Source organism: Monodelphis domestica, chromosome X (assembly GCF_027887165.1).
Source record: "Monodelphis domestica isolate mMonDom1 chromosome X, mMonDom1.pri, whole genome shotgun sequence".
In the NCBI taxonomy this organism is placed as follows: Eukaryota; Metazoa; Chordata; class Mammalia; order Didelphimorphia; family Didelphidae; genus Monodelphis; species Monodelphis domestica.
The window spans coordinates 52,016,084-52,038,520 of NC_077235.1; the positions used below are offsets into that span (position 1 = coordinate 52,016,084).

General features: G+C 38.3%; 1 pseudogene; it reads left to right on the forward strand.

Annotated features, from left to right (window-relative positions):
- Positions 1–1,795: 1,795 nt before the first annotated feature.
- On the forward strand, positions 1,796–2,701 carry LOC130456193 (olfactory receptor 11L1-like; annotated as a pseudogene).
- Positions 2,702–22,437: the final 19,736 nt, after the last annotated feature.

A 22,437-nucleotide genomic window follows, 5' to 3' on the forward strand; every position in this document is an offset into this window, starting at 1 on the left:
ATTCTGACCACTCCTCTATGATAATAATTATTTCTCCTACTCCAACCTGGGCATAGTGACAGTGCAAGAGGACAGCAGCTGTGGGGGTAGAAGGAATCTGTGGTGGTATGATGAAACATGATAGGAAGAGTCCTGTGCCAGGAGATCCAATTTCTAAACCTAGCTGGGCCATTTCCTTGCCATGTGACTTTGGGTAATTTACTTTAATTATTCTATATCTCAGGGTTTATTGTGTGGGATTATTTAAAATAATGAATTTCCAAAGATACCACATAGAAATGCCCACGTAAGGGTGAGCCTTTATTCTTAACCTAGGAGAAGGGCATGAAAAGCCCAGGAAAGGGTTTGGAAGGTGTTATAGTGTAACTCATGATGCTAAAAAAAGAACAGAGTAACAGATTTTTAGCATATACGAACTATATTTTCTAATCACTTTGGGTTTTTTTTTTACACTGTGTAAGGGACTGAAGCTAGATGCAAGGGGGTAGCCAGATGCCAAGTATGTAGAGAAGTGAAGGCAGCATGTGTAAATGACTGTTTCTTGGTGAAATAATTCTTCACTTGACAAAAGTATTCACTCCCAGAATGCCTTTCATTAATAATTTCCCCTAGTATAATTTACCAAGAGATGCAGTGGGTAGAATACTGGACTTGAAGTCAGGAAAACCTGAGTTCAGATATTGTCTCTGACATTTATTAATCCTGTATCCAGGAATGAGTTTTTAAACCTCTTCAAGGCTTTAGCAACTCTTTACAACTGTTAGTCATAGACAGGTTAGGATCTGAGTAGGTGGTGTTTCTACCCTTAGGCAGATGAATGGAGTTCCCTTCCCACATAGGTCCTTGATATAGTGACGCAATCTACCAAAATACAACATACAACCAATTTCAGAAGCTTGTTCATTCTGCTTGGTAGGGATGCTAGAGCTCTTGGCCACTCTGACTTGACTTTGAGATTGTGCCTTTCCTCTACTATTTGCCATGAAAATTAAATGGCAATTAATCCAACTCTTTTGCATTTCTCCTTTGTTTCAGTAACTAATTATTGGGGCAAAGGAGCTCATTTTGGGCCTCATGCTGGAGATGATCATCAGATTCTCTTTTTTTATCTGGGTCAGTAGAGAGGAGATAGTGAAGCCTAAGTAGCAGTGTGATAGCATTCTGGAAGGGAAACTGGATTTTGAGTGTTTTCATTGGTTTGAGTCCTGACTCCAGTACTTAACTACCTGGGTGACCTTGGGTAAGTTCTTATTTCTCTCAGGTTCTTAGTTTTTCTCTTTTGTAAAATGAGATGGTTGACCTAAGGGGCAAGGTTCCTTTCTAGCTCTGACATTTCTGTGATACAACCATGCCACGTCATAATCAATGCTGGTCTACAGTTGTCAAACCAGCACATCTTTTTTCACTCTGCAATGTATAGGAGACTTTGGGAGGAAAGAGCAAAGTAAGATTCTTGTGACCTTACAGAGATTTGGCCATGGTGGTCCAGAATTCCCTCTAGTCTCTGACTTTGTTTTGAATGGCCCCAGCTACTGGCCATCTTATCTAGAAGAGATAGTTAAGAATTCACATGTTATCTGTTGTGTTCCCCAGGATATTTGTGTGTGGTCCCATCCACAATCAAACTCTGGGCTGTTCTGGAGCTAGGACAGAAAACCCATAAAAGAGAAGATCTGAAAGATGATGACCTGTGGATTCATCTTGCATTTTGTTCTCCACAACTGAGCTCAGCTTCCCTTCCCTTGGCAAGAGTATTCTGCTAGCAGCATCAGAAGTGATATCTCAGGTCCCAAACATGACCCATGCTGAGAAGGGAAATCACACCTCCATCCCCAAATTCATCTTGTTAGGATTTAAAAATCTCCATGTATTATGCTTCCTGCTCTTTGGAATAATCCTGGTAGTCTACCTTGTCACCATGATGGGAAATGTCCTCATCATCACTGTGGTGTTTGCTGATTGCCACTTCCAGACCCATATGTACTATTTCTTCAGCAACATCTCTTTCCTAAAGATATTCTACAAAGCCTCAGTGATTCCTAAAATGCTCAAGACCCTGTTATCAGTCCATGAAGCCATCTCCTTTGCTGTATGTGTGACCCAACTTTATTTCTTTGGCTCCATGGCTGCAACAAAGTGTTTCCTTTTGGCTGCCATGTCCTATGATCCATACTTGGCCATCTGGAATCCACTCTAATACCCAGCTCTGATGAACTCTCCACATTTGCTAGTTTTTGGTTCTTGGATGATGGGTTTCATGGCTCCCATTGTCTCAGTGTTTTTAACTTTTTAACTTAACTTTCAATCTACACTTTTTCTGGGACCTCAGCCCTATCATCAAGTTGGCCTGCACTGATACCCAAAAGGTTGAGACAACTATCTTCCTTACCATGTACCTTGTAGTGGTAGGACCCTTTACGTGGACAGTAGTATCATATGCCCAGATTGTCCATACCATCTAGAAGATCCCTTCTATGACAGGAAGTAAGAAATTCTTTTCCACCTGCTCATCTCACTTCACAGAGGTTACTCTGTACTATGGGACACTGGGAGTTGTGTATGGGAGCCCTTCATCCAACTTGTCAGCTGACATGAATAAATTTTTCTCAATATTGTATACAATGTTCACTCCCATGCTTAATCCCATTATACACTGAGGAACAAGGATGTGAAGGAGGCCTTAAGGAGACTGACCCAGTGAACATCATATTGGGCTACCCTGCTTGAACATGGCAAAGAACTTCCCCTGAAAAGGATGGGCAAGCATTCCTTGTGAATTATGGGAATAAACTTCTTTGGTAGAGTAGAAAAAATGCTGAGTTTCCAATGACTCCGAAGTTCTGACTCTACTACTTAACTAGCTGTGTGATCTTAGGTAGGGTTCATATCTCTTCTGGGCCTCAGTTTGCCCCCTCTGTGAAATGAGAACATTGGATAAAGCAATCTCATTCTAAATTTCATAACGTTATTTTGGCCAGTCAGGCAGAAATGGATGTGTTTTCCTCTTCCAAAAATTCTAACCCCTTTCACTTGTATATCAATTTAGGATTTTTGAAAGACTTTGTATTTGTTAGCTCATTTGACCTTCACAGTAGCCCAGTTTAATAGGTAAAGCAAGAATACCTATTTTCCAGATGAGAGGTAAAGTAGCTTTCCCAAGATCACACAGATAGTTTGTGGTATAAACCAGAAGTCAGTTTCTTCTGGCTACCGTCCAGGGTTCTTTTCATCACCACAGCACCCTGACTAAGAGAAATGGCTTCCATTTTAATAAGTGGTACAGCAAAAGCTTCCTTGTCTCCCAACTATTTCCACTGTGGAACCTGGATTTACTCTATAACTCACTCCTTCAGAGAAAAACATGGAAATCAATTAAAATATAAACAATTACTTGGTCAAAACAGAACTCACTATTGTGACTTGGAGCAGATGAACTCTAGTAGAGTATTGGGTGCTAAGGGGATAGTATCTAGGAATTTCTGCTTCTACCCAGTCTCTTCCTCCTCTAATTCAGGCTTCACATCTTTAATGTTATTCTTTCTGATGAACAGCTCCAATCACATTACTACATTGCTCAAAGACACTCATTGGCTTTCCCCTGTCTACAGATAAAAAATGGAAACTCCTTTGCTTGGCATTTAAGACTCTCCAAAGTCTAGATCAAAATTACTCATCCACCCTACTTAACACTGCTTACCTTTATATGTTCCATATATGTCCCTGCCAAATGGATTGCTTCTCAAACTGCCCTGCTTCTGGGTGTCCATGGAGGCTTTCCTCCATGCCTGGAACATGCCCTTTTCACTTCTATTCCTACTGAAATTTTCCACGTCCTTCAGCACAGGATTGCCTCTTTCATTAAGCTTTCCCTGATTCTCCCCATCCCCAGCTCAACTGAATGTTCTTCCCCCTTCTTAAATGAGCACTTTGGTCTTCTGTACACTTACCATATTCTGCCTTGTATGTGTATGCTTTGTCTCTGTCTCTGTCTCTGTCTCTGTCTCTGTCTCTGTCTCTCTATCTCTCCCTCTGTCTCTGTCTATCTGCTGTCTGCCTCTCTCACACACACACATACACGTGCGTGTGCTTCTCCTACTAGATGATAAACTCCTTGAATGGAAACTCTTAAAGTTATTTTTTCTATATTGTCAGCCCAGTGCTTATCACAGAACCATGAATGTCGGATAAAGAAAATAATTAATTCCCCCCCTTGACTTAGGAGAGGAAGGGAGAGTAAAAGAGAAGAAAAACATTAGCTGATGTATTTTATACTTTAATTTTCACAAAACACTTGGCATATGTTAACCATTTGAGCCTCATAACAGTCCTGTGAGTTAAGTGCTATTATGAAACTTGTTTTGCAGATGAAGAAACCAAAGTGATAAGAGATATGCCCAGGGTCATGCAGCTACTAAGTGTGTGAATTTGGTGGTTATGAGCCCAGGTATTCTGGATACCAAGTCCAGCATTCTACCTACTACACTAAACTGCCTCATGGAAGAGAATAAGTATTTTTTCTATAGTATCTATTATGTTCGCAGCATTATGCTTAGCACTTTTTACAAATGCTATCTCATTTGATCCTCACAACAACCTTTTGAGATCAGTGCTATTTTTGTTCCCATTTAACAGTTAAGAAAACTGAGTCAGCAGAGGTTAAGTGACTTGCTCAGGGACAAAAGTCAGGTCTTCTTGACTCCAACCTCAGCACAATATTCACTGCCACCAGTTACCTCTAAGGAGATGGAGACAGGAAAATGTGTAGGGAACCTGGTTGAATAATGTAGTAAAAAGAACACAAGTCAAGTGAATAGGTCTGGCTTAGTTTCCCAACTCAGTTGCTGGCTGTGGACCCTGGACAAATCAATTCATTTCACTTAGTCTCAGTTTTTTCCTCTTTAATATAGGGATCAAAGAGAGGATGAATACAAAAGTATAGCATAGCTGTGTAAAGATTATGTGAGGAGTGCTAACACTCATAATGAGCCTAGCCTACTGAGGAAAGCTAAGGACAACCAAAAAAGAAAGGATTTTTGCTTTTGTTTTGGTATTTTGATTTATTTGTTTGTTTGCTTAACTCTATTACAGTTAGAAAGCCAAGGCCAGGCAGACCTGGCTTCGAGTTCTGCCTCTAACACTTTCCACCTATGTGACCTTGAACAAATAACTTAACTTCCCTGGGCCCCCCAGTGTTCTCATCTGTGAAACAAGGGGGCTAGACTAGCTGGCTTTGGAGACATCTTACAACTCTACATGTATGATCCGGTGACCTTAGTCACTGAAGTTTTCTATGCTCTATGCAACATTCTAAGACTTTAAGTTGTGAAGAAAAGGATGGAGCTACTTCATGGTGAGGCTGGAATGATGGTAACTGACATCGAAGTGGAGGGAGAGCTGCTTAATCCTACACTGCTGTTCTTTTCTCTACAAATGAGAATAACCTTTGCACTGGAAATTTCAGGGTAAAAAAGATTAATAAGGACTTGATGTCCAAGAAAATCGAGGAAGTTGTAAGAGAGCATGGAGCTAAGTTGCTCTTGTTGAATTCAAGTCAGGTGAACTCTATCCCATAGCATGAAAACTGTGAATGTGACTGTAGAACTACTGTCAGCAATATTTGAAAGATATTGAAGAATGGGAAGGTATAAAAGACCTGGAGAAGAACAAATGTACCAACTGCCTTTTTTTAAATTAAAGTTTATTTATTTAATTAATGTAGAAAAATTTTCCATAGTTACATGAATCATATTCTTTCCCTCCCCTCCTCCCACTCCTCTTCCAGAGCCAATGAACAATTCCGCTGAGTTATACATGTGTCATTGATCCAGACCTATTTCCATATTATTGATATTTGCACTAGAGTGGTTGTTTAGCATCTACATCCCCAATCATATCCCCATTGACCCATGTGATCAAGCATTTGTTTTTCTTCTGTGTTTCTGCTCCCACAGTTCTTTCTCTGGATGTGGATAGCATCTTTCTCATAAGTTCCTCAGAAATGTCTTGGGTCATTGCATTGCTGTGGGTAAAGAAATCCATTACGTTCGATTGTGCCACGGTGTATCAGTCTCTGTGGACAATGTTTTCCTGGTTCTGTTCCTTTCACTCTACTCACTTCCTGGAGGTTGTTCCAGTTCACATGGAATTCCTCCAGTTCATTATTCCTTTTATCATAATAGTATTCCATCACCAACAGTTACCTGTCTACCTTCAAGGCTGAGCTCTAGGGATGAGCCCCTTCACTCGTCTGATTTTTTATTTTGTCATTTTGAGCCACTTTATATTGGTAAGTGGTAAGGAGAAGAAGTCGCATGTGTCTACTCTGTGGCCATTTTAGCTCAGAAGTCCCCCAATTGTCTTTTAAAAGAGAAGAAGATATGTCCAGCAAACTATAGACCAGTTAGCTTGACTTTGACTTACAGAAAAATTCTAGCATATATTATCAAAGAGGTTAGTAAACATTTTAGAGAAGGAAGTGGCAATCACTGAGAACCAGCAGGCTTCATCAAGAATAGCTCACACCAGACCAACCTCATTGCTTTTTCTGACAAAGTCACTAAACTAGTAGATATTGTTTTCTTAGATTTGATCAAAGGATTTGGCAGAGTAACTCATGTTATTCTCAGAGAAAGGAGTTATGGGTTACATGACAGTACAATTGATTACATGTATTAAGAACTAGATGATATGACTAGGATCAAAGAAAACTCATTAACAACCCATCGTTGACTTGAATGGAAGTCGCCAGTGTGCTGATCCTTCTGAGGATCCTTGTCCTGTGTTCTTTAACAATTGTGTCAATAATGAAGAAATCTGGAGGATTGAAGCAGCAAGTGGTGGTGAAAATTGAATGAGCCACACTGACTTTATCTTGTAACTCAATTCTGGAGTTAGTGCAGGTCTCTTTCTATTCAATTATGTGTCTAGTCCAGTTTCTGTCATGTGCGAAAAACTTATTCAATTGTGGGAATTGTGTAAAAACTTAATTGCATTATTTTAACCCAACCCTGTATGACTGAGAAGCTATCCCTACCTGCTGATTAGAAACTCTTACTCTGAGGTACCACCTCATACCTAGCAGATTGACTAACATGACAGCAAAGGAAAGTAATAAATGCTGGAGGGGATGTGGCAAAGTTGGGACATTAATGCACTGCTGGTGGAGTTGTAAATTGGTCCAACCATTCTGGATGGCAATTTGGAACTATGCCCAAAGGACTTTAAAAGACTGTCTGCCCTTTGATGCAACCATAGCACTTATGAGTTTATACCTCAAAGAGATCATAAGCAAAAAGACTTGTACAAGAATATTCATAACTGTGCTCTTTATGGTAGCAAAAAATTAGAAAATGAGGGGATGCCCTTCAATTGGGGCATGGCTGAATAAATTGTGGTATCTGTTAGAGATGGAATATTACTGTGCCCAAAGGAATAATGAACTGGAGGAATTCCATGTGAACTGGAACGACCTCCAGGAATTGATGCAGAGTGAGAGGAGCAGAGCCAGGAGAACATTGTACACAGAGACTATGTATACTGTGGTACAATGGAATGTAATGGACATCTCCATTAGTGGCAATACAGTGTTCCGGAACAACCCAGAGGGATCTATGATAAAGAACACTAACCACATTCAGACGGAAATCAATGGGAATAGACTTCTCTATTAGCAGTAATGCAATGATCCAGGACAATCATGAGAGACTTATGAGAAAGAACACTATCCACATTCAGTGAAAGAACTGTGGGAGCAGAAACACAGAAGAAATGCATTTCCTTGATCACATTAGTCAATGGAGATATGATTGGGGATGTAGACTCTAAACGATCACCCCAGTGCAAATATCAATAATATGGAAATAGGTCTGGATCAACGACACATGTAAAACCCAGTGGAATTATTCATTGGCTATAGGGGCATGGGGGGAGGGGAGGGAAAGAACATGAATCTTGTAACCATGGAAAAATATTCTAAATTAATTAATTAAACAAAATTTTCCAAATAAAAAAAAAATAAAAATGTAATTCTATGTAAAAAAAAGAAACACTTAACTAAGGATTTAGGCTATGCTGACCAGAAACCCAGTCAGATCCAAAGATTGATTTCAAGGAATTTTCTCACAATTATTCATGTTTTATCTGTAAACTATTGTTCCAAACTAGTTAATCAGTTACTGTTTCCATGTTTCTTTGATTGTTTTCAAACACTTGGAGAGAGTGGGATACCTCTTTTTCTGATTTCAGGGAATTTTACCTCTTTGCTCTTCCCCTCCCAACTTGGAAAGTCCTTAACCTCCAATAAGAAATCAGATTGCCTAATTTTGTATCCTGCTTAGTTTTCTTCTAATTAGTCTTACTCGATCAGTTGTTTTTAATGTATAAAAATCTGTCTCCTCCTGTATTTGGGGTTCAGTGCCAAAGCAAAGGAATATAACTGGACTCAATTTGTTAGGTAATTTGCATGCATTATTTAATAAAGCTTAAACCTTTATTTCCTCAGCCATTTCATTTTTACCCATCACACATCCACCACAGTGACTTGGATAAAGAAGGAGATAGAATATTTATTAAATTTGCCAATGATAAATAGCTAAAAAGAAGACCAAAATACACTGGATGATGGAGTTGACAGACTAGATCATTGTGCTGAATCTATTAACATGAAATTGAATAGGAATAGAAATAAATATAAATGTAAAGTCTTACTTATGAGTTTAAGAAATCAACCTCATAAATAAAGTATAAGATTGCGGGGATCATGGTTAGATACTGAAAAAGAACTGGAGATTTCAATGAAAGCTCAACATGGATGAGTGATGTCATCTGGGAGACTAGAAAACTAACATAGCTTTGGGCTGTATGAAGAAAGGCATAGATAGGTTTCAGGAATGAGGAGATGGTATCCCTCTATATTTTTCCCAAGTCAGACTATGCCTAGAGTATTATGTTCTGTTCTGGGCTCCATGTTTTAGGAAGAACATTGATAAACTGGAGAGCATTTAAGTAGGATGGTATCCAGGATGGTGAAGGGCCTCTAGCCTAGGCCATATGAAGACTGGTTAAAGGAAATGGGAATGTTTATCCTTGAGGGACATGATTGATAGCTGTCTTCAAGTACTGGAAAGACTGACGCATGTAAGAAAAATTAGGCTTGTTCTGTTAGTCCCAAGAAGGCAGAACTAGGAGGAATACAGAAGGGCATCTTCCAGAGGCAGGTTTAGGCCTGGGATTAGGAAACCCCTAACAATGTCCTAGCCGTTGATTGTCTCAGATGCTGGTAAATTTCCCCTCATTAAACATCTTTCAGAAGAGGCTGGATTAGCCCTTTCTTATGTTATAGAGGGACTTCTTACTGGAGTATAGGTTGAACCCAGTGGCCACTGCAGTCCATTCCAACTCAGAGATTCCAGAATTCTATATTGTTAATTCTTGCATTGAGAGCCAGGAAACTCTAAATAACCATCAAGAACTAGAGAAACCTTATCTCTTCTCAGCATTAGCATCTAAAGAGGGGAAGGAGGGTCAGACAAGGGCTGGTCAAGGTTTGGAAGATAATCTTGCCCAGTTCCAGTGTTTGCAAAAGAAGACATTGGCCCACATGTTTCCACAAGCCTCAGAACTCAGGTTTAGGAATCCCTGGGGCAAGAGAGATACTCTGCATTCCTTTCCCCTCCAAAAGACTTCATACCCTTGGGAGCTAAACTTAAGGAACTGACCATCATAGGGGCCAGAGGAAGGGAGGGATTAACTCTAATGGGAAGAGAAGGCATCATACTAAACTGAGAAGTTAGAGCTAGGAATGCTTCTAGAAGCCAGAAATCTGTGCCCTCCTCACTGTGTAAGAAAAAGTGCTTAAGCCTAGGGGCATATTCTTTTTGAAGAACTGTTGGAGAAGAAAGAGGGTAATGGCAGGTAAGAGGGGAGAGAGTTTTGTTGGCCATGACCTAAAAAGAAATTTCAAACTATTGAATGTTAGAGCTGGGAGAGATTTTATAGAGTGGGACTGAGGAAAACCTATTTTTTTGCCTCTTATGCTTACAAGTTCTGTGACCCTGAGCAGGTACCTTAGCATCTCTGAGCCTCAGTTTTCTTGTCTGCAAAACAGAGACCTGTAGTTCCTATTGTATATGGTCATTGTTGGAATCAATTAAAGCAATGTACACAATGTTTATATAGTATATTTATACAGGGAACAAGTAGATGGCACAAGGCTTGCAGTCAGGAAGATGTACCTTCTTGAGTTCAAATCCAACCATATGCATTTATTAACTGTGTGACCCCGGAGTTGGACTAGATGACTATTGGAGGTTCCTTTCAGCTCTAAATCTGTGATCCTCTATGTAATCTTGGGTAAGCCGCTTAACCTCAGAACTGTAACTAGGAATTCTGATACCTGGACCAAGTTCAATTTGGGTGGAAAAAAGGGTTTTGAGATAGGTGTAGGTGTTATGATACTCCTTTGTATTGGTGAGGCAGACCAGAAGCAGACATCATAGGCAGACATCTTTAGGAAGGAGTCCATAAAAAGATAGTCAACAAGGGACTGAAGAACTCTTTAGGAGGAGAGAATGACCCAAAGGTCCATGCAAAACAGCAACAAAGATCTGGACAAGATAGAGATAATTTGACTATCACTTAGCAAGCTTCCTTTCTCTGCTCTACACTTCCATTTGGTAACATATACACAAAATTATTCCTCTTTCTTTTTCAATATTCTTATAATGTCATCCCATAGATGAGATTTTGCTGGTCTATGAAACTCCCAGGTGAGAGAATTGCCTCTATCAATGACAATTGACATCTGTTCTCCAACTTAGAGTCTGAGAGCATTAACTAAAATACCCACAGATTAATTCTCTTGCCTAGTCATAGGACAAATACATATGAGAGGCAAGACTTGAACCTAGATCTTCATAGCTTTGAGACCAACTGTGTATCTGTTACATCCCACTGATTCTCTTTAATATCATATATTGCCTTGAATTATTGATTGTGTTGCAGTGGAAATGAGTTGCTAAGGGAGGCTGCAGCCACCTTCCAAGAGAGATACCTTTCTGAATGTGACAGTTTAAATGAAATTTTGTCTGACATAGGAGGAGGGACTTAATAAATTGGAGAAGTCTGATATATGCTAGGATTCAAGAATGTGTACTTAAATATTTCATCTTTTCATCCCTTGATTCTTACTAGAAACATGGCCATCTTGGAGGACCTTCTAAGATCCTGCACTCAACTGGCAAAATCCTTGAGAACCCAGGGGTCACTTCCTCTCGGGAATGAGGTTTACTTTACTGACAAATTATCTCTTCTCCAAAAATGAGCCTAGCTCAGTCACACAGACTCACTATCAAGTTGACTCTAAGGCACATTTTTTGACTACAGTAACTCTCAAAAGACTACGTAGTAATTCATAGAGAGATTGCTGTGGGACTTACTGGAGGCAATGTCCTTATCAATAAAATTGCAGATACAAAATGTATTAAGGAAATAGTCCTTTGAGTAAGCTCAGCTCCATCTTTTGTTACTCTCTGAAGGTTACCATTTCCTTCTCTAGTTCATGAGAGAAAACTGAGGCAAACAGGGTTAAGTGATTTGTCCAGCCAGGGACACATACTAGTAAGTATCTGAGGCCAGATTTGAACTAAAGTCTTCCTGACTCCAGGCCTGGCATTCTATTCACTGTGCCATGTAGCTGCCCAGAGAATTTAAATGACTTATCCAGGGTCACACAGGTAGCATGTGATAGACCCAGAGTAGAATCAAAGCATCATAGATTTTACTGCTGGAAGAGATCTTAGAGGCCATTGATTCCAATCCCATCATTTTACAGATGAGGAACTGATTCCCCAAGCAGTGAAGTGACAAGGTCACTACACAGGAAGTAACAAAAGTAGGTCATGAAAATGAAGAAACCCTACAATGAGATGAAAGGACACTTTGTTCATCTCCATCTAAAAGGAAGATGCTTCCAACACCACCTTTACAAAGAATTGTTTCTCATGATTTAGACATAGACACACAAAGAGCCACTGGTTCCAAGAGCCATCCTTTCCATTTTCCATTCTATCCCAATTTCTGAGTGGGACTAATCACTCTTTGTCAACTTCAATTTCTTTTCTGGTAATAGGGCGATGAGATTCTTTATTTTGGACTCTCCTCACAATCATTGTCACTATCTGCCTAACACTGGATCATTCATCCAATTACCTTCATCATACAAATATTTACTGAGCATCTGCCCTGTACAGGGACCTCCTACTGCTTACAGTTCAGTCAAATACAAAACCAGAGTCAGGATGAGACAGTTCATGATAGGGCTCTCACAAGGCCATTAGTTTGTATCTGGTATCATTAAGAATGACAGGGGCTGACCTTGAACCAAAAGTGTCCTATAGCTTGGTTCTTGTGGAAGGCTGTCTTTGAAGCCTGGATTCAAATTCTGCCTCTGACTCTTATTACTATGTGACTTTGATAAAATCATTTCCTTTTCCTAGGCCTTGGTTTCCTTCTCTGTAACAGGGCAGGGTTAGATTTGATAGCCTTTGAGGCTTCTTGATGCTCTAGAGCTAGGAACCCAAGTCTAATGTAACTAGTTTGTGCCCAGTTCCTTTCTCTAGGAACTACAACAGTTTTTTGGGCATTTTACCACATCTACATCTTTCAAGATTGTCCCAGATCATTACTGAGAGTAGCCAAGTTTTCACAGATAATCATCGTCCAATATTGCTGTTATTGTGTATGGTGTTCTCCCAGTTCTGCTTATTTCACTCTGTGTCAGTTTCCACAGATCTTTCCAGCTTTTTCTGAAATAATGTTTATCATTTCTTATAGTACAATAGTATTCCATTATCAACATGTACCACAATTTGTTCAGCCATTTACCACTTGATGGACATCCCCTCAATTTCCAATTCTTTGCCACCACAAAAAGAGCTGCTATAGATATTTTTGTTCAAGTAGATCCTTTCTCCCTTTCTATTATCTCTTCAGGAGATAGACCTAGTAGTGGCATTACTGGATCAAAGGGTATGTACAGTTTTATAACCCTTTGGGTATAAATTGCTCTCCAGAATAAATTCCAAATTGCTCTCCAGAATGGTTGGATCAGTTCACAACTCCACCAACAATGCATTCGTGTCCAATTTTGCCACATCCCCTCCAACATTTACCACTTTCCTTTACTGCCATATTGGCCAATCTGATAAGTATGAAGTGGTACCTTAGCATTGTTTTAATTTGCATTTTCCCTAATCAGGAATGATTTAGAACGTTTTTCATATGATTATTGATGGCTTTGATTTCTTCATCCTAAAAATGCTTATTCACATCCTTTGATTATTTGTCAATTGTGGAATGGCTTGCTTTCTTATAAATTTGACTTAATTCTTTATAAATTTGAGAAATTAGACCTTTATCAGAAATATTTGTTATAAAGTTTTCCCCCAGTTTGTTGTTTCCCTTCTAATCTTGATTAGATTAGTTTGGATTGTACAAAAGTTTTTTATTTAATATAATAAAAATTATTCATTTTACATCTTATAATACTCTTTATTTTGTTTGGTCATAAATTCTTCCCTTCTCTTAAGATCTTCCAGGTAAACTATTCTGTGTTCCCCTAATTTAGTTATGGTCTCACTCTCTATATCTAAATCATATATCCATTTTGGCCTTATCTTGGTATAGGCAGTGATGGTGAACCTAAGGCACTGGTGTAAACAATGGCATGCAGAGGGCTCTCTGTGGGCATGTGGCTGCCTCCCCACTAACCTCCCCAGAGTTTGTTACTAGAAAGGCAGAGGAACTTGGTTGGAACTGTTCCCCTCTCCCTCTCCGCCATACCTGAGGATATTTTTTACATCACCTACCCCTCCACCCAGCAGCCCAATGGGAGAGCTTTCTCTACCCCATCCCCCATGTGGGGTAAGGGTGAGAGCAGAGCATTCCCAGCACTCAGTGTGGGGGGCAGGGCCCAGCACTCCTCTAAAAGGTTTGCCATCACTGGTATAGGGTGTGAGATATTGGTCAATGCTTAGCTTCTGCCATACTATTTTCCAATTTTCCTGACAGTTTTTGTTAAAGAGTGAATTCTTATTCCAAAAGCTGGATCTTTGGGTTTATCAAACACTAGGTTGCTAAGGTCATTTACCCCAGTATAGTGTGTATCTAATCTACTCCATTGATCTACCATTCTATTCCTTAGCCAGTACCACTAGATTGTTTTGATGATTACTGCTTTTTAGTACAGTTTGAGATCTGGTACTGCCAGGCCAATATCCTTCACATTTTTTTCATTAGTTTCCTTGATATTCTTGACCTTTTGTTCTTCCAGATGAATTTTGTTATTAATTTTTCTAGTTCTATAAAATACTTATTTGGGAATTTGATTGGCATAGCACTAAATAAATAAATGTAGATAGAATTGTAATTTTTATTATGTTAACTTGGCCTACCCATGAGCAATTAATATTTTTCCAATTGTTTAGATCTGACTTCATTTGTCTGAAAAGTGTTTTGTAATTGTGTTCATATTAATTCCTGGGTTTGCCTTGGCAAGTAGATTCTCAGGTATTTTATATGGTTTAGAGTGATTTTAAATGGAATTTCTTTTTTTAACTCTTGCTGCTGTACTTTCTTGATATTATTTAGAAATGCTGATGATTTATGTGAATTTATTTTGTATCCTGCAACTTTACTAAAGTTATTAATTATTTCACTTAGTTTTTTACTTGGTTCTCTAGTATTCTCTAAGCATATTATCATATCATCTGCAAAGAGTGATAGTTTAGTTTCCTCACTTTCTACTTTAATTCCTTCAATTCCTATTGCTAAAGCTAGTTTTTCTTTAAAAGTTTTTATCTTAATTTTATTCCAATAACAAATTTACACATAAGTTTTCCAAAGTTATATGATTCATGTTGTCTCCCTCCCTTCTTCCCTCCTTTCTTCAAGAGCTAATAAGCAATTCCACTAGATTATACATGTATTGTCACTCAAAATATATCTCCATATTATTCATTTTTGTAAGAGAGTAATCTTATAAAACCAAAACCCCAAATAATATGCCCAAGTAAACAAGTGATGAATCATGTTTTTATCTGCATTTATACTCCAACAGTTCTTTCTCTAGAGGTAAATATTCTTTTTTATAAGTCCCTTAGAATTGCCCTGGATCATTGTATTGCTGTTAGTAGCCAAGTCTATCACATTTCATCATTTCACAATATTACAGTTAGTGTTTTACTGGTTCTGCTTATTTCACTCTCTATCCATTCACATAAGGCTTTCCAGTTCTTTCTGAAATTGTCCTATTCATCATTCCTAATAGCACAATAGTATTCCATCACCATCATATACCACAAATTTGTTCAGTCATTCACAAATTAAGGACCATCCTTTTATTTTCCAATTCTTTGCTACCACAAAAAATGCAGCTATAAATATTTTTGTACAAACAGGTCCTTTCACATTTTTTATCTCTTTTGGATACAAACCTAATAGTGGTATTGCTGGATCAAAAAGTATGTATTCTTTTAAAGCCCTTTGGGTATAACTCCAAATTGCCTTTCAGAATGGTTGGATCAATTCACAATTCCACCAGCAATGCATTAGTGTCCCAATTTTGCCACATCCCCTCCAACATTTATTACTTTCCCTTATTCCCATATTGCCCAATCTGCTAGGTGTAAAGTAGTACCTCAGAGTTGTTTTAATTTGCATTTCTCTCATCAAGAGGGATTTTGATAAAGATAGCATTTATAATACAATATTAAATAATATTGGTGATAATGGGTATCCTTGCTTCAGCCTTGATCTTATTAGGAAGGCTTCTAACTTATTCCCATTGCAGACGATACTTGCTGATAGCTTTAGGTATATACTACTCATCATTTTAAGGTATGACCCACTTGTTCCTATGTTTTCTAATGTTTTTAAAAGTAATGAGTGCTGTATTTTGTGAAAGGCTTTTTCTGCATCCATTGAGATAATTATGTGATTTCTATCAGTTTTGTTATTGATATGGTCAGTTATGCTGATAGTGTTCTAAGTCCTGCATTCCTAGTGTAAATCCCACCTGGTCAGAGCTAACGATCCTTGTGATATGTTGCTGTATTCTCCTTGCTAGTATCTTATTTAAAATGTTTGCATTTATATTCATTAAAGAAATTGGCCTATAATTTTCTTTCTCTGTTTTTTTTTCCTTCCTGGCTTAGGTAACAGTATCATTTTGATTTCATAAAAAAAAGAATTTGGTAGGCCTTCTCTGCCTGTTTTCCTCAAAAGTTTATGTAGTATTGGGATTAATTGTTCTTTAAATTTTTGATAGAATTGACTTGTGAGGGGAATCAGGATGGCAACTTAGAAGCAGGAAAGGTTCAGACCTCTGAATACCCTCCCTTACCAATTACAAACTAAATGCTCCTAAGGGACTGAAAATCAAACCTAACAACAAGACAGAGCCAAGGAACCCTCCTGCTGGACTCAATCCAAAAGGTACACCCCCCCCCAAAGCCTGAATTTGAGAACACTTGGGTTTAAGGGGAAGGCAGAAGGAAGGTTCCAGGACCCCTCCCCACACACACACCTAGAGCGCTAAGCTTCCAGCGGCAGTGGGAACCTAAGGGTGGGAAAAGGTGCTGGCCTGGAGGGTATACCTTGCAGGCAGGGCTGTGCCAGGCACAGATCTTCGAAAACAGGCAGTGGGGAAGTTGCTGGAGAGGGAGCGAAGAGCTGGCAGACTGGTCACAGCAGCTGAGAACCTCCATATTGCTCCAGCCTTCCAGGAGGTTTTGGCCTCAGAGCACACCAGCTCAACCCAGTTGAACTTAATCCCATCAAAAGTCCTCAGAGATCAGGGAAGCCAGAACTTCAACACTCCTCCCTCAAAGACTGCTGGGCTTTAATCCAATCAAAAGCCTCCAGAGGACAGGGAAGCTCAAACTCCAACACCCCTCCCCACAGACTGCACTGTCCTGACAAAGCTCCAAGAGCACTGACAGAAAACCCCAAAACCAAAAAAAATGAGAGGAACAAGAGCACATACAAATATGGGGAGTAAAGAAGGGGGTAAATATGAGCAAACAACAGAAAAAGAAGAAAGAAATTACAATAGACAGCTTTTACACAGGCAATGAACAGAGAGCAAATGAAACAGAGGAGGAAGGATCATCAAACAATAAGACAGAAGTCCCAGCGAATTGGATACAGGCTTTGGAAGAACTCAAAATGCAATTCAAAACACAATTAAGAGAGGCTGAAGACAATTGGGAAAAAAATTTTAAACTAAGATAAGTTATCAGGAAACAGAAAATAGTGTCTTGAAAGCCAAAATCAACCAGCTGGAAAATGAGGCAAAGGAGATGAAAGATGAGGCAAAGAAGATGAAACATGAGGCAAAAGAGATGAAAGATGAGGTAAAGAGAATAAAAGATGACCTCAAAAGAAAATCAGACCAGAAGGAGAAGAATGACCAAAAAGCCAGGGATGAAATCCAGTCTTTAAGAACCAGAATACAACAACTAGAATTAAGAGACCTCACAAGGCAGCAGGACACTATAAAACAAAACCAAAAGAATAAAAAAATTGAGGAAAATATGAAGCACCTCATTCACAAAACAGGATTTAGAAAATTGTTCGAGGAGAGACAATTTAAGAATCATTGGCCTACCAGGAGACCATGACAAAAGAAAAAGCCTGGACATAATACTACAGGAAATTATTCAAGAAAACTGCCCCGATGTTCTAAAACAAGAGGGAAAAGTGGAGATTGAGAGAATCCACAGATCACCTCCTGTACTTAATTCCCAAATGACAACATCCAGGAATGTTATAGACAAATTAAAAAACTATCAGACCAAAGAAAAGATATTACAAGTTGCCAAGAAGAAGTCATTCAGATACCATGGGACCACCGGTGAATAACACAGGATCTGACTGAATCCACACTGAAGAACTGAAAAGCATGGAATATGATATTCTGGAAAGCAAGGGAACTAGGTCTACAACCAAGAGTCAACTACCCAGCGAAACTGACTATATTCTTACAGGGGAAAGTATGGTCATTCAACACAATGGAAGAATTCAAAGCATTTGTAAAGAAAAGACCAGACCTGAACAGAAAATCTGATGTCCAAGCACAGAACTCAAGAGAATCATCAAAGGGTAATTTAAAAAGAGGGGAAAAAGAAAAACAAAACAAAACAACAACAAAAAACTTTTTTAAGAGACTCAATAAGTTAAAATAATATGTATCCCTATAAGAAAAGAGGTCATTGGTAACTCTTAAAAATTGTTGCTATCACCTGGGCAGCTAGAAGAATTACAATTAGAGGGAACAGTGACAAACTGTATAGGATGAAAGGACAAGACATAAATAGGTATATAGATATATGCATTCATAAATACATATATGTGTGTGTGTGTAATATCTATCTATATATACAACTAGAGCTAAAAAAAGAGGTTAATACTAAAAGAAATGGGAAAAGAAACAAATGGGGGTAAATTTATATGTCACAAAGAAGCTCATGACATGAGGGGGGAAACATCAATACACTGGAAGGGTAAAGAGGTTGGAGATAGGAAATACTCAACTCTTATGTGCTTTGAAACTGACCTAAAGAGGGAAGAACAATCCAATCCATTGGGGCAGAGAATAGATTTGCACCCTATTCTACTCCCCTATAGGGGAGTAGAAGGGTAACAAACAGACTGGTGGGGAGGGAATCATTACAAGGGAGGGAGAGGGTGGGAGGGCAATTTTAGAAAGACTACAGGGAAAATAAGGGAAGGAATAAGAAGGGAGGGGGGGTAGAAAGGGAAGTAAAATAAGGCTGGGAACTAGGGGGACTGATTATAAACAAACATTGGTGTAGAAGGAAATAGTGAAAGAAGAAAAGGCAGGACCAGGAATTAGAAAAAAACATAACAAAGTTCATTTTGAAGGACAAATGATCAAGGATATCTAGGGAAATAATGAAAAAAAAATACAAAGGAAGGGGGCCTTGCAGTCCCAGATCTCAAACTATACTATAAACAGTGGTCATCAAAACAATTTGGTACTGGCTAAGAGGCAGAAAGGAGGATCAGTGGAATAGACTTAGGGTAAATGACCTCAGCAAGATAGTCTATGATAAGCCCAAAGATCCCAGTTTTGGGGATCAAAACCCACTATTTGATAAAAACTGTTGGGAAAATTGGAAGACATTATGGGAGAGATTAGGTTTGGATCAACATCTCACACCCTACACCAAGATAAACTTAGAATGGGTGAATGACCTGCATATAAAGAAGGAAACTATAAGCAAATTAGGTGAACATAGAATAGTATACTTGTCAGATCTTTGGGAAGGGAAAGACTTTAAAACCAAGCAAGAGCTAGAAAAAAATCATGAAATGTAAAATCAATAATTTTGATTAAATTAAATTAAAAAGTTTTTGTACAAACAAAACGAATACATCCAAAATTAGAAGGGAAGCAAAAATCTTCATCACAAAAACCTCTGACAAAGATCTAATTACTCAAATTTATAAAGAGCTAAACCAATATACAAAAAATCAAGCCATTCTCCAATTGATAAATGGGCAAGGGACATGAATAGGCAATTTTCAATTAAAGAAATCAAAACTATTAATAAGCACATGAAAAAGTGTTCTAAACCTCTTATCAGAGAGATGCAAATCAAAACAACTCTGAGGTATCACCTCACACCTAACAGATTGGCTAACATGACAGCTATGGAAAGTAATGAATGCTGAAGGGGATGTGGCAAAGTAGGGACATTAATGCATTGCTGGTGGAGTTGTGAAGTGATCCAACCATTCTGGAGGGCAATTTGGAACTATGTCCAAAGGGCGCTAAAAGACTGTCTGCCCTTTGATCCAGCCATAGCACTGCTGGGTTTGTACCCCAAAGAGATAATAAGGAAAAATACATGTACAAGAATATTCATAGCTGTACTCTTTGTAGTAGCAAAAAATGGAAAATGAGGGGATGCCCTTCAATTGGGGAATGGCTGAACAAATTGTGGTATATGTTGGTGATGGAATACTATTGTGCTAAAAGGAATAATAAAGTGGAGGAATTCCATGGGAACTGGAACAACCTCCAGGAATTGATGCAGAGTGAGAGGAGGAGAACTAGAAAAACATTGTACACAGAGACTGATACACTGTGGTACAATCAAATGTAATGGACTTCTCCATTAGTGGCAATGCAGTGATCCTGAACAACTTGGAGGGACCTACAAGAAAAACCACTATCCACATTCAGAGGAAACACTGTGGGGGTAAAAAACAAAGAAAAACAACTGCTTGATTACATGGGTCGAAGGGATATGGTTGGGGATGTAGACTTTGAAGGAACATCCTGGTGCAAACACCAACAACATGGAAATACATTCTAATCAAGGACACAAGTAATACCCAATGAAATTGCATGTTGGCTGTGGGAAGTGTGGGTGGTGGGGAGGGAAGGAAATAATGTGATTCTTGTAATCAAGGAATAATGTTCTAAACTGACTAAATAAACTAATTCAAATGAGAAAAAAATAAAAGGACCAGGAGGGACTTAAAAAAATAAGAACAGGTGGTGTATTTTGTTAAAGGATTTTTCTGCATCTATTGAAATAATCATGTGGTTTCTTTTTTAAAAAATTCACTTGTGAATTCAACTGGTCCTGGGGATTTTATCTTAGGGAGGTCATTGATGGCTTATTAATTTTTTTTCTGATATGGAATTATTTAAGGATTCTATTTCCTCATTTGCTAATCTGGGCAATTTGTATTTTGTTAATATTCATTCATTGGGGCAAAATTTTGTCCCAATGATTGTTTTAATATCCTCTTCATTGAGGGTGAATTCACTCTTTTCATTTTTGATATTGACTATTTGATTTTCCTCTTTCCTTTTTTTAAATCAAATTAACCAAGTCAGTCTATTTTGCTTTTTCATAAAACAAACACCTAGTCTTCTTTATTAGTTCAATGGTTCTCTTACTTTAAATTTTATTAATTTCTCCTTTCATTTTTAGGATTTCCAATTTAGCCTTTAAATGAGGATTTTTAAATTCTAGTTTTTTTTGTTACATGCCCAATTAATTGATCTGCATTTTCTCTATTTTATTGATGTAAGTTTTTAGAGATGTAAATTATCTCTTAAGTATTGCTTTGGCTGTGTGATGATTAAAATAGTGGGAGTTATAAACTGTGGCAGATAAAAGAGTGGTTGGCTTAAATTGTGACCACAGAAATATGGTTTCAAGACAGTGCCTTGTTTTAAATCAAAATATAAAGTGGTTGCCAGGGAAAAATTCCCAAATATGAAATATACCCAAGTCAGCTGGGTTTTATAGAGATTTTAATTAATACAAATGATGAATTAAAGAAAGAGAGAGAGAGAGAGAGAGAGAGAGAGAGAGAGAGAGAGAGAGAGAGAGAGAGAGAGAAAGGGAATAATGAGAAAAAAAGGCTAGGCCAGCTTAGGCCAGCCTTAAGAGAGAGAGATCAGTCAGTCTGCAATCCACTCACCACAAGATTTGTCCCAAGCAAAATTCTAGTGTTCAGAGAGACACCAGTTCAGCTTTGCCAGCTCCATCTCCAGAGAGAGTACTTCTGAGACAGTCCCTTCTCTCAGCTTTTCATCTCCTTTTAAAGGGAATTTTCTCCTATGTCACCTCCCCTAAGTTCTCACATCTACCAATCACAGTAGACGTTTTCCAAAGGACAGACCATTCTTAATTCACACCTAAGTAGGCTTAAACTTTTTATTAAGTTCACACCTGAGAAAACCTCTGAGTAAGTTCTCACCTCTTTGCTCCTTGTAAATTCACAAGTTGCCTGACCTTTGTAGGTACTTAGCACCCTTTTGTATAAGATCTAAAAATAGGCACAGATTAAGAACTTTTGCCTTACTATAAGTATGGGTTTAAGTATTTTTCATTGTTCAGCAAGGAGTTTCTTCCCCTAAAGTATGCTTAAGTAGGGGTGGAGTAGAGGTCTCACATTCCTGATCTAAGTCCCTTCATTGTTTAAATGGGGAATGGTCTTAACCAAACCTTATGAAGTAGGGTCTGAGAATTTTTTAAGGTTCACAGATGTTTCCCATAAATTTTGATATGTTGTTTCCTTATTGTATACTCATTAATAAAATTATTGATTGTTTCTATAATTTGATCTTTGACCCATCTTGTTTTAGCATTAGATTATTTGTTCTCCAATTAATTTTTGGTCTATCTTTCCATGGAGCATTATTGATTATAATTTTTATTGTGTTATGATATGAAAAGGATGCATTTATTACTTCTACTTTTCTGCATTTTGTTGTGACATTTTTATGCTCTGATACATGATTAATTTTTATGTAGGAGCCATGCACTGCTGAAAAGAAGATATATTCCTTTGTATTGCCATTCAAGTCTCTCCAGAGATCTATTCATTCTA